The sequence below is a fragment of the Canis lupus genome, chromosome 14 (genome assembly GCF_048164855.1).
Source record: "Canis lupus baileyi chromosome 14, mCanLup2.hap1, whole genome shotgun sequence".
Taxonomy (NCBI): domain Eukaryota; kingdom Metazoa; phylum Chordata; class Mammalia; order Carnivora; family Canidae; genus Canis; species Canis lupus.
In genome coordinates, this window is record NC_132851.1 from 25,057,140 (window position 1) to 25,071,104 (window position 13,965).

General features: G+C 38.6%; 1 protein-coding gene across 7 annotated transcripts in view; it reads left to right on the forward strand.

Annotated features, from left to right (window-relative positions):
• Positions 1-13,965, forward strand: part of NSMCE2 (NSE2 (MMS21) homolog, SMC5-SMC6 complex SUMO ligase) — a 214,300-nt gene that overhangs the window by 90,561 nt on the left and 109,774 nt on the right. The window lies entirely within an intron of this gene.

Here is a 13,965-nt window from a genome sequence, read left to right on the forward strand (position 1 = left end):
GAGTACTTTTGCTAAAATCCGTGTTGCTAAAACAAAGTGCCTTCGTAAGTAGGCTAATTCCGAGAGTGATTTACCACATACCCAGCATATCTTTCTTAGGCTATATGTGCTAATCCCTAAAATGAGCTGAGTCTGAGGACTTAATGTTCTTTCACATGACCTCAGAGACTAAAATGAGCTATTAACCCAGTGCTGCCATTCAGAGAGCAGGGCTCAGAAACAGCTCAGCTAAAAGGAGAGCTTTCCTTCAGTGGAAGGCAGTGCGCCTTGTCTCATCTTGTGGCTCTTTTAAGTTCTCTGACAACCTCTTTCTGCCCTTTCAACTTTGTTCACCTCTAACCCAACATTTTTTTTTTTTTTTTAATGGTCACCACTACTAAACAGTTATTCAGACCCTGCTGCTCTTGTTTCTTCCTTGGCTCTGTCCAGGCTTCCAATAGCTGCTGCAGCAGCAGCAGCAGCAGCAGCAGAAGTGAAAGCCCTGTGCCCATATCCTGCAGGTGGGGCAACCCCCTGAAGCAGGGCCCAAAGGGACAGTGAGCAAAGACGCTTCTCCAGGGAGATCCCCTGTCATTTTTTTCTGTTTCATTGTGTGCTTTGGAGGACCTTTGTTTTTATTTGGTAGGGTATTTTTAAATTTCTTGGCCTTTTTTTAAGGAAGTGTTTCATGGGAGCAAATTGTACTTGCTGAATGAAGCTATCTACAAGGACATTGCAGTTTTCACCTCCTTCCTGCAGCCCAGCATGGGGCCATTGAAAATTAACTCAAGATTAGGCAAATTATCATTCTGCTTGGTGAGTAGGAAGCAGCAGAGAGAATGCATTTCCAGATACACTATTAGTGAGGTTTTTTTTTTTTAATTTTCAAATAATCATTTCCTGAAGATGAATTTTAATAGACTTGTTACAGCTTAATCAAAGAGTATCATTGCATCTGAAGTTGCCTTCACTTAGCACCCACATATGTAACACTTAGTAATTATTTACACTTTTGATTCATTACAAACTTGAGATTTGTTTAAAAAAAAAGTGCATATGATTTTCTTCAAGAAAATGAGAATCAAATATTTTGTCTTGAGCCTCTTTGCACATTAAACTAGCATCTTGATAATTGAGATGATGCACTGTGGAAAGAAATGCAGTTCTACCTTGAGGGCATTGTGACTTTTGACTAAATATTCTTGTGCCGCAGCCCTTGCTGTGAACTTCTTTTAAACATGTCTAATCCTGACATTCTAAAATAACATTTTATAAACCACCGGAAAGATAAGGTGACCATACAATTATCAGATGGTGAATTCTAATCATGGGACATTCGCATGGGTCATCTGTAATTGAAGACTGCATCCTTTGTAATTGACTATAGTGCAAGTAAGGACGTGGAGACGGCCGGCAACAGAAAGGAGAGGAGTGAACGGCTGCTTCCTTGGCCCTGAGCCCACTCGTATCTGTAGCTGGGATCAGTTTTAGATCTCATCCTTTTTTTTTTTTTATTTTATTAATATCTTTCACAGAAAGAGAACACACAAGCCCAAACAGAGGCAGAGGGAGAAACAGACTCCCCACTGAGTAGGGAGTCCATTGTGGGGCTGGATCCCAGGACCCTGAGATATCATGATCTGAGCCAAAGGCAGACGCTCAACCAACTGAACCCCCAGGTGCCCCTAGATCTCATACTTGATGCTTGGAGGCCTTGGGGGTTTGGAAAACCAGTTTGATCATTTCAGGCAGCTCTAGATTATTGTTTTCTGAGGTTTTCACTTCCTGACTCTGGAGGATGGAGTGCCGTGTGTCATAGAGGGAATGGGGGTTACTCTTGAGAATAAAAATGTAGCTTTGGATATGAGGTTGGGGTGGGAGGAGAAAATTTGTGGGGAAGATAAAGGAGAGGAAGAGACAACTTTCCCTCTCCCCCTTTTTCCTCCCTGTTTGAGAGTCTGGTTATTTCTGCTTTCTCCCTTGGCTTCCTCTTCTCAGCCCCTTCGATGGCACTGTGCTTCAAAACTTGTTCTCTCCCCCTTCTCTCTTCTTTGTGTCCCCACCCCTATCACCTTCTTTCAATGGCCCATCCCACTTCACAGGGGGGTCCACCAGTCGGTGCCACATTCACAGCATGGCTGGTGCAGTCTGAAATACCTTTGGGCACTCAGGGTCTTTTTCAGCCTTTGCCACCCAGCAAGCTTAGCCAGACTTTTAGGTTCCCTTTGAGTCAGGGCAAGCCCCTGTACTCATCCTCATCTGTCTTCCAGTCTGGCAGACAGTCTCCAGATCCACGGGACATGAGATAGGAGAGGACCTGCCAGATCCTGGACATTGGTAGTAGAGATTGCATAAATAATGTCAGTGTCTGTTCTGCAGGTAACAGTAAGAAAATAAGGGGTTTTTCCCTGATTTGTGGATGGGTTAACTACAGCTCAGAGAGAACAAATGACCCGGCTGCCAAGTGGCAGAGCTGGAAACACCAGCTAAGCCCCTGTCCAGACCTAGTGCTTTGCTCTACCAAATAACTAGTCAAATGCTTATTTGTTCTACTTTCTGTTTACAATTAAGGAAGACTTTTCTTAGCATCTTCTTCTAAACTATGGCATTAATTTTTTATTTTTAATGTCTACCTGAATATATTCAGATTAATATTAATAATCAGGAAATCTTTTACTAGACTAGTAAGCCTCTTAAGTATTTGCAAATCTGATTAAGCTTTAATTAGAATTTCTTTATAGTCAATCTTTTTTTTTTTTTTTAAGATTTTATTTATGTATTCATGAAAGAGGCAGAGACATAGCAGAGGGAGAAGCAGCCTCCCTGCAGGGAGCCCGGTGCAGGACTCAATCCCAGGACCCTGGGATCACTCCCTGAGCCAAAGGCAGATGCTCAACCACTGAGCCAGCTACCCAGGTGCCCCTATATTCAATCTTTTTTTTTTTAATAAAGATTTTATTTATTCATGAGAAATATAGAAAGGCAGAGACACAGGCAGAGGGAGAAGCAGGCTCCCTGTGGGGAGCCCGATGTGGGATTTGATCCCAGGACCCCCGGATGACGATCTGAGCCATAGGCAGACGCTCAACCACCGAGCCACCAGGCATCCCTATATTCAATCTTTCTAAAATTACTTTGCTAACTATATAATTGTGTATATTGTAGAAAATTCAGATAATATGGGGGACAAAAAACTAAACACCTAGTCTCTCACGACTCAGAGATAGCCATGTAGTAACATCTTCTGTATTTCCTTAGTCTTTTTTCCTATAAAATATAAATACAGTTGCAATATTGAGATCAGCCCTGTGTCTTGATTATTTCACTCTGTATAGTGTAAGCTGATTAAATATTTGAAAACATGATTTTAAGATGATGCCTAATATTCCATTTTATTAAGGTATTGTGATTGTCCCTCTTTAAATCATACCTCTATTAATATTCACTGATAGACAATCAGTTGATAATAATGGATATTATCATTTTTTAAAGTCAGTTTGGTAGTTTAAAAATAGTATTTTATGCATTGAGTCTACACTATCAAAAGGCACCGTTTTTAGGTCATTTCTTTGTTTTAAATTTATATATTGTAAAGATTAAATAACAGTATATTTTTCAGGGAGAAGTTGTTTTCTAAAACTTACTTCAAAAGTTGGAACAAGTGATTGGTGTTTTGTTCTGGTAAAAATTTACTCCTTTTGAAAGTGTTTTGATACATCTATTTGTTCAATCAGCAGACATTTATTAAATTCTTTCCTATACAAAGTGTTAATTGCTGAGAATAAAAAGAAGAAAAGCATGCTTTCTGCCTTTAAGAAGCTTGTAATTTATGCAGGTAACATATACGTAAACATAATTTTGTGTTTAACATAAATAATGGTAATAGTATGACTCTGAGAAATGAATACTAAAGTGAAGCTGCAAGCAGCTTGCAGGGAGAATACAAAGGAAAAGTGGTTAATTCTGATCAGGGGAATAAAGGGAAGACTTCCTGGAAGAGTTGACATTTGAGCCGGGCCTTGAGGCATGAGTAGAATTTCTCTCCCACAGAGAAAGCAGCAAAGGGCATGTGAGGCTGGGAGTATAGTATAATCAGACCCACAGGTGGCTGGGAGTGCATGTCATACTGAAGAAAGCAAATGTTCCACAGGGGTTGGTGTGGAATGCGCCAGGATGGGGGTGGGGGGTGGGGGGTGGGGCGTATGAGAATGAGGCAGGGGGCAATAATAGCAAATAAACCTAGAGCTAGTAGAGGGTCAAACAGTTGATGCACAATTTGTGTGTACCTGGCTCTGTGCTACATTCCTTCCCATCTGTAATCTCATTTGATTTACATAACAGTTTTGTGAGCTATTAATAACCCCATTCAAACATGGAAATAAAAGCTCAGAAAGCCTCAGTAATTCTCCTTCGCCCCCCGGTCACAAAGCTTGTAAGAGGCAGGACCAAAACTCAAATGTAGGCCTGAAGTTCATGCTTTTTTGCTGTTTTTCTTTTTTTTTTTCATGGCTCTACTTAAGAGATAAGTATAGAAAGCTCTAAAAACTATGTGAGGTGTTTGTGGGCATTGCTGTTTTTTTGATGAGTGATAATTATCTGACTAGTGAAGATAATATCTTGACTAGTGAAGACAGAGTGAAAGGTGAGTTGGAAAGAGATACTGCAAGAAATGAGACGAGACTGACAACTATGACAGAAATCCAAGCAAGATGTGGCGAGTCTGACTACCGCAGTGGCAGTGGGAATGAAAATGCAAACACGGGGAAAAGAGATTTGGAGGGAGAATTTAAGCTCTGGGGAGGCTGGTGATCTAAAGGCATTGAGGAGGCCGAGATTAGGTCATGGGCTCAACTTGGTGGGTTTTTGTTTTTGTTTTTGTTTTTTTTTTTTTTAATTTATTCATGAGAGACACACAGAGAGAGAGGCAGAGACACAGGCAGAGGGAGAAGCAGGCTCCATACAAGGAGCCCAATGTGGGACTCAATCCCGGGTCCCCAGGATCACACCCTGGGCTGCAGACGGCACTAAACCGCTGCGCCACCGGGGCTGCCCTGTTTTTGTTTTAATCACACACCTCTTTAGTAGTTAAATACTTTTCAGTCTGTATCCAGTACAGAAATTTTACTATTTTATTTTATTCTCCTTTTCAGTGGATTTTCTTGTGCCTATCCATTTTAGAGCTCACTGGAATTAATTAAGAAGAATGTGTATTCGGGAAGGTTGGTAGGGAGAAAAGTTAGCAAATGAGAGTTTCATTTTGGATACACTGAGTTTGAGGTGCCTAAAGGAATGCAGTCATTTGGAGATGTTTCATCAAAGTCAGAAGTGAGTAGTGAAGATTTTAGGAAGTAAAATCATACCAAGCTTATGTTCTAAATGAAATTCAGATTTATCCTCAAAACAGAGCCCAGTAAATTTTTTTCCTAGTTCTATTTTCTGTATAAGAATGATTATATATTAAAGTTAGGAGTCTGTTTTATATTATTTTTAGCTACATATCTTTGGTTGATTGTTTTAGTGTTTTATCATTTGATTCTCCACTAAATATTTACAGATTTTTGAAAATTGTATCCTTGGTGGTCTAAAGAGTCAGTATTCTTAAAATAACTCTTTTGTGTAGTCTAAAACAGGAAAATCTTTTTTTAAGACCTTGTAGATTGTAACTCATTCGCCTATTCAGACTTCCTTAAAATATTCAAAGGTATCAAGCCTAAACATGTCTTCCAAACAAGGAGATTCATCCAAAGATTAGAATGTCTTTATAAATGGCTTATGCTTTTCAGTAACTTTCTCAAAAGTATAATTTTTATTTCCTTCTGGCTAGTCCTCTGTTACTGAGTGAATACCTATAAAGCCTAGCTCAAAATACTTTCCATTTATTAAGACCCTACAATTACATGATTAAAGGCACAGATGCTGGTTGGTGTTTTGGGGGTGGCTTAGTTTGGTTTGATTTTAATTAAGAATGCTAGTTTTTTCAATCTTCAGCCAACAAAATCTTTTATCCTTAATATTCAAAGCATATTTCCCCTTGGGGAAGTGGGGATGAAAAACAGCCGTAGTTCCTCCAAATCTCCTGAAGTTCAGTTAACTTTCTTCCTTTTGTCTATTTCCTATTCAGCATCAATATCAGTGTTCTTGATGAATATTTATTGACTACCCAGTGAATAGTGGTGCCATTGTAAGTTGATCACATGCTGATGTGGGAAAGCACCTTTTCTTTTTTAATATTTAATGAATAAAAGGCACAAAGAATTTAACAGACTAGGTCAAATTCACAAAAAGAGTCTTTGGTGCACTTGGGGAAGTAGATTCTCAAAACACCTACGTTAAAAATGGTAGCATTCCTATTGGAAGAAATGGCATGGCTAACTGAAGTTGATGGGTCTCCTTGATCTTGCCCCTGTCTGTCTTAGACAGCAGAGGGCAGCAGCATGAGATACTAGTTCTCCTGGAGCCATCAGCTTTTACTAGCTAGCTCTTTCCTTCACTGAGCTCTGCACACACCAGGTACAGCTGCCCTGCAAGGACAGCAGATATTTGAGACTCTGAGGTAGAGGATTAAAACACTGAACAAAATCACAGTGTAGATGGATAGTTCATAAAAATGACAGTATCAGATTTTACATTCTAACACACATAATCCTGGTCTCTTGCTTTTTCTAGAGCACTTTTGAGAGAACAGATATTTAGGACTGTTAGTCATAGAATAAACCTTACAGTCTCAGGATGTTTATAGTGTTTAACAGGTAGAGGCAGGATGAGCCAATCTACAGGAAGTGCTGCCACAGTGAGGATTTAGTAAATATGAAATGAATGATTGCTGACATCCCTTCAAGAAAACAGCTTGTTTCCATAGCTGATCTGGACTCACAATGTATTGCTGTTTTGTATTTGGACAGCCTAAAACAGCAGTTATTGTAAAAAAAAAAAAAAAAAAACCAACAAAGTGACTAAGGCATCTCAAGACCTTTGTTCTAGTTCTGCCACCTTAATATTGTTAAGTGCTGGGGATCCATGGGTGGCTCATCGGTTTGGCCCCTGCCTTTGGTCCAGGGCGTGATCCTGGGGTCCCGGGATGGAGTCCCACATCAGGCTCCCTGCGTGGAGCCTGCTTCTCCCTCTGCCTGTATCTCTGCCTTTCTGTCTGTGTCTCTCATGAATAAATAAATAAAATTTTATATATATATATATATATATATATATATATATATATACACATACACACACACACACACATATTGTTAAGTGCTCACAGAACAACCTCTTGAAAGCTTTTTCTCATTCCTTGGAGTAAAGTTTGTATTTCCTTTTGTGTTATCTCCAAACTCTGATCATAACATTCTGCACACTGTATGTCACAACCCACTAGTGAATAATGACATCATCGTAAAAGGTTATGACCAGCATTTTATTGTAAAAGAAAAGATAGTGAACAGGGTAGATTAGAAAATACCACATGCATCATGCATAGGAAGAGTGTCATTTCATAAAACTTGCATTCATTTAAACATAAGTTCTATACACTAGGTTGTAAGGTAAAATGTATTTCTTACTGCAGATCATGGTTAAAAATTTTTTTAAAAACACTTCATTGTAGTATGTATCACATCTTCATGTCATTCTGTGTGTAAATCTGTCCCCTCTACTAGACTATGTACCTCTTGAAAGAAGGAATCACATTTTCACAATTTGTCTCTTAATTCCTAATACCTACAATAGATCTGCCTGACATATACAAGGTGTTCAGTAAATGTTTGTGGAATGAATGAATGAGTGCATAAATGAAAATCACTTAATTCCTCTGAGCCTCATACTTCTTTTTCACGAATTAGAATGTTAACCACCAGATCTCACAATGTTATTGTGAAGATCAGTTAGGAGATAATGTATGTGAAAATACTTTATACAAGTGTTATGAGCATAATCAGCTTATTGTCTAGCATAATTTTTGTTGTTGGGCAGATAAGCCTCAGGAACTCTGGAAATCTTAACACAGTGTTCTCAAGATGGCATTTTTTTTTGTTGTTCTGTTATAATACTATGATGGGCCTTTTTAGATACAGAGTTAGACAGTCTTGAAAAATTGGTTGTATGCCTTTTTTAAACTTTTTATCATGAAATGTTCAACATACAAAGTAGGTACGGTGGGGGGGATTTTTTTCCTCTACCCTTCTAGTTTCTTTGGGCTGGTATATTTATTAAATTGAGTAAGATTAACAGGAGAATGAAAGGTTTAAACAGGAGAAGAACAAATTTAATTGCATAGGTAGAGGAGCCCCAGAAAGTCATGAGAGGCTCAGACACAGGCAGTTAAGGCTTATATATCATCCTGAGCCAAAGAGAAGGTACCAGGAGTCTGAGGCTTCAAGGGAGAGGAAGACAAATTCATAGGGAGATGGAAGAGCCGATGTTTGGTAAACAAATGTTTGTCATACTTTGCAGAGACTGTGGGACACAGAGAGGACTTTGAACAAGTAGGCTGTATCAGCTCCCCTCAGCTTACCCCACCTAGCTCACACTCTTTGTAGTTCTCTCTGGTGATAGTTCTCTTCCGGGACCAGGCCCTCTATTTAAATTGTTAGAGTCAGTTAAGTGGGAGGTAAAAAGCTGACTCTTCTAGGCCTTGATTGTCTTCAGCTCAAAATAATCCCCATGCCATAGTGGCACATTTCAGAGAGGCTCAGTCTGAAGGCACAGTAGAAGATAGACTACTGTGTACTCATCCTACCTTTCACAAACAGTTGACTATTTATAGCCAATTTTGTTTATCTTCATCCTCTCCTACCTTTCCTTCCCATCTTACTGTGAAAGAATAATGGATTTCTTTTCTCCTCCTCCTTCCCCCCCCCCTACTTTTTTTTTTTAACCTTTTCAAGTATGTAGAACTTTTTCTTTTCTTTCTTTTTTTAAAGATTTCCTTATTTGGGGGAGAGAAAGAGAGAAAATATGAGTGCATCGGGGAAAGACAGAGGGAAAGAAGTGCCCAAGCAAACTCTCCACTGAGTGTGGAACCTGATGCGGGGCTCAATCTCACAACCCTGAGATGACCTGAGCCAAAACTAAGAGCCAGACACTTAACTGACTGAGCCACCCAGGCACCCCTAAAGTATGTAGAACTTTTCTTAACAGTCTTTTAAATGAGTTGTTCTCTGACAGGAACTAGCAGGTAAACAAGATATATTATTTCCCAAGATTTTCATATGATGGTGACCAAGTATATTGCAAAACATGATCACATTCCAGAGTTGTAACTAGTTCTGGAGGCTCAGTTACACAATTGCCAACTTTGTCATCTTTTGCAAAGATGTGACCTTACAGAAAAGCAGAGTCTGAAGTGCGATAGATTACTTTTTAGCTTTTTAAATTTTTCTTTTATGTCATGTAATAGTCCTCAAGCCTTTGACTTTTAGCGAGGCAACAAAGTATAACCAACTGAGACTTCTGGAATATTGTAAAGCTCTAATAAACTCTGTTTTAAGCCTACAGCCAGGGTTGTAACATGGACCTCAGAAGTCATAGTCCACTTAGAAGAAAAGATTTTTTTTTTAAAGATTTTATTTATTCATTAGAGACAGAGAGAGAGACAGAGAGACAGAGAGAGAGACAGAGAGAGGCAGAGACATAGGCAGAGGGAAAAGCAGGCTTCCTGTGTGGAGCCTGATGTGGGACTTGATCCCAGGATCCCAGGATCATGACCTGAGCCAAAGGCAGATGCTCAACCACTAAGCCATGCAGGCATCCCAAAGAAAAGAATTTTTAAAATACTATAAATAAAACTAAAATTTAAGAATTTTAAAATAGCACTTATGTTGTTATTTTTTTATTGATCTTTTTTGGTTTCATAATTTTGTGATTCAGGCCTTAATATGATATAAATACAAATAATTTTAAACTGTAAAGATGTTTAATTCTACCAAATATTTTACGTATGAATTATGTGGAATTTTTCTTCCTGAAAAGTCAGAAGCTCATTTTCATTTTTAATAAGATACTGCTAAGTTTTGCCCATTGCAATAGATAAGTAGCCAGTGACTTTGCATGTCTCCATTGTCTTGAGGTTTTTAATGTATCCTTGAAATTTTTTTCCAAAATAAAATAAATATAAGTATACTTTATTTTAAAATATTTCAAGACATATTTGTACTAATGTAAGGAGGTTACCCCAAACCCAAGTGGGATGGGTTGTGGGTCAGGAGTGCCAGATTGAGGAGGTGAAAGTCATGTGGTATGAGTGTCCTGATTCCATAGATGTTATAGATCACCAATCTGGGTAGATTTCTGTTTGGGATATTACCATTCCACCAGATTCCCCTGCTGGAAACCTAGAAATCATCTTTTCCTCTTTCATTCCCTTCATCTAAGAAATAGATCCCTATAGGTTATTTATTTAGAAAAAAATCTCTGTCTCTTTATCTTTTATATTTTTCATTCTTTAAAGACTATTTATTCCAGAGGAGGGGAGGGGGACAGAAGGAGAGGGAGAGAGAATCCTCAAGCAGACTCCCTGTTGAGCACGGAGCCTAACACTGGGCTTGATCCCACAAGCCTGGGATTGTAACCTGAGCCAAAATCTAGAGTCAGCCACCCAGGCACCTCTGGTTTTATCCTTTTCATTCCTGTGACTAGGGCATCCGTTCTGACCTTTTCAACGTACATCTGAACTATAATAATAGTTGAGAAGAAATGAACTAATATTTTGTGACCATGCCATTTTATGTGCATTTAATCCCTAACAAACCTGAAAGGCAGAATAATTATCCACATATTTCAGGTTGTGAAAACTGGCCAAACTCTTATGTTTTATGTTGCTAAGGAATCTCCTTGCCCTGAGTCTATCTGCCCCTGTTGTTCATTCTGTACCAAAATATCATGCTAATCTCCCTAAAAATTTAACTCTTGCCTAATAAATCTTAAATTGCTGATCAATCACCTTACAGATTACTAGGGATTTTTCACATTTGATTTCATTCTGCACAAACTGTTCCATGAAGTTAGTATTATCTTATATTACTACCTTGTTGAAGTAACCTGTTATAACTTCTGTTTCAGATCAAACCAGCGATAAACTCTTAGTATTGATGACATTTCACTCTTTGTGCTATCGCTCTACCACGTCCATTTTATTGTATCTCTCAGTGTAAACTGGAGTTAGTTTTAGCCAGACGAGCTTCCTTATGGTCCTCCTTAGTTACCATTCTCATCTCTTCCCTAACATCTGTTCAGACACAGCTCTTGTCCATGTCACCCGCTTCCCCTCAACCCTGTCCTCTCTGAATTCTCCAAGCCCTATGGGGCCCATTTCAAGTCCTACCTTTTTTTTTTTTTTTTTAATTTTATTTACTTATTTGAGAGAGAGAGCACAAGCAAGGAGGAAAGGCAGAGGGAGAGAGAGAAGCAACCTCCCCGCTGAGGAGGGAGCCCGATGCTGAAGGCAGACACTTAACTGACTGAGCCACCCAGGTGCCCCAAATCCTACCTTTATGAAGAAACTTTCTTCAGTAATTTATGTCTTCCCGTCTGTTTTTTCTTCTTGATTTCCTTTGTCAGTTATGTTTACCCTTGAATGTAATTTAAAATTTTCTCCCTTGGGATTCCTGGGTGGCGCAGCGGTTTAGCGCCTGCCTTTGGCCCAGGGCGCGATCCTGGAGACCCGGGATCGAATCCCACGTCGGGCTCCCGGTGCATGGAGCCCGTTTCTCCCTCTGCCTATGTCTCTGCCTCTCTCTCTCTCTGTGTGACTATCATAAATAAATAAAAAAAAAAAATTTAAAAAAAAAAAAAAATAAAATAAAATTTTCTCCCTTAACTATAAAAGTAATACATTGCTTCATGTAAAAATAATTACATAGGGTATTTAAAAGTGAAAAGATAACTCCTGGTTTCCCAAACCCAGTTCATATAAGGAACCACTGTTACATGTCTTTATAGTCATATTTCTGTGCATAAACAAGAATGTGTGTGGCATGTAGACACACACACACACACACACACCTATTTACACATGTGAGAGATACATACAGATAGATCCATTTTCTACACAGACACCATCCTACAACTTTCTTTTTTCACTTGACAATAGATCTTGGAAATCTTTAAATGTTGGTGAGTGGAAGTGATTTCATTTAAACATATTGCTTTATTTCTTCGTTGTTTTAGGTCAGATCATTTTATGCATCTACATTCTTATCTATCTTTAAAAAAGGAAACCAACAACCCCTCAAGAGCAGGAGTAATCATATTCATTTTCATGTCCATCCTTTGCTCTTTGCTCCTCGTTGCATTTATTGCATATTTCACTGTGCTGTGGAAAATTGAGACTGTTTGCTTCTCATAACCCCTAAGGATTAGGATCTAGTAGGTCAGAATCTACATTTATAAGTACAACTGTAACACAGGAAGAAATTGAAAAGTGGCTTAGATTTCTGTTACTGGAAATACGGCCCATCGGGTTATTTGAATGATCCTTTTGCTGAAAACCATCCAAACTGTTGAATATGTATAAGAAAACATCCTCAGAGCAGCAGAGAGCTGAAAATCAAAGGAAATGTAAGGAACAGTGAGAGTCTATGGGGGCTTTAAGAACCAAGGTGCTGTAGCCCTGAGGGCATTTGCCAGTACATGCAAATTTGAGCTTTGCCTGCCTTATAGGTAGTAGAACTGTACAGAAAGCTAGAAAATGATTAACATAAAATTCAGCATGATGATTTGGTGGGGGGATGGATGCAGGGAGTTTCTAGGGTACTTGGGATTTTCTATTTATTGACCTGGTGGGAGATCTCCAGGGAAATTTAGTTTCTAAATAGCATATTTTTTTGTATAATTTTCTATATACATGTTATTATAATTGACAACAAAGAATTAAATGTAGAAGAACAAGTTATAAAACAATATATATAGTATGATCTGTGTGTATATAACATAAATGGATGTGTGCATGTGTATTACATAAATGGGATGTGTAATATATGTTTTGCATGTTGATATAATAAATATATAAATTTATGTTTACTGTACATGTATAAGTACATATGTTTGGGACTGCAAGTGCGTGCGCATGAGCGTATGTGTGTGTGTTTTACATATATATAGAAAGGATCTAGAAGAGTATTGACCAAACTACTGAGGGCAACCTTGAAAGGTAGAATGGGGTGGGGAAGTAGAAAGGAAGGAACCTATACTCTGTGCTTCACTGTTGTTAAATTTTAAGTAATCATTGTTATTTAGGATTTTTTTTTCTTTTTTTAAAATCAGACTTACTGAAAGATGTGGCTTCTGTCTCTGCCCATAAATATAAAAAGTACTGCCACTGCCATGCTTCATACCTTTGGCACAGCACCCTTTTTTTTTTCCAACACTTACCTTGTTCTTTTGCTAGACTGGAGCTCTTAAAGGGAACAAGACAGTGTTGTGCTTATCTTTATATTTCTTGTACCTTAAAAAAGAGCAAAAGTCTGTAAGCATCCAGTAGATACAACATTTCTTTAGAGGCTCTTTTGAATATTACTTTGTACCTGGGACAGCAGTGAGCATAAAGTTGGCACAGTGAATACAGGTTGATTTGAATTTAACTGACACTTTGTGGAACCTGTAGGCAAATGTGGAGTCCCCCATGTGGTGCCCCTTTTGATCTCAGAAAGCAGGAAAATGAAAATATTCTCTGAAATTAAACTAAGAAATGAACATCTAATAGATTAAATCCAAGAGAGCCAGTGTGATCCTAAGAAACATAAAGACTGCTTGGACAGTAAGATTTGACTATCTTTCAGGGTACTGGCATCTTAAAAATACCCAAACATATAAAATTTCCATCAGAAGAGCATTTTCTCTGTCTCTAAAACAGAGAAAAAGAAAAGCAATCAGTTTGATTGTTGTGATACCCAACAAAGCAGTGTCTGACCAGTAGTACCTGCCAGGTTGAGGCAAGCATCCAGCCTGCCTGGCAGGCAGATAATCCTGTTGTAGAAAGCTGCAGAGCTTCATGCT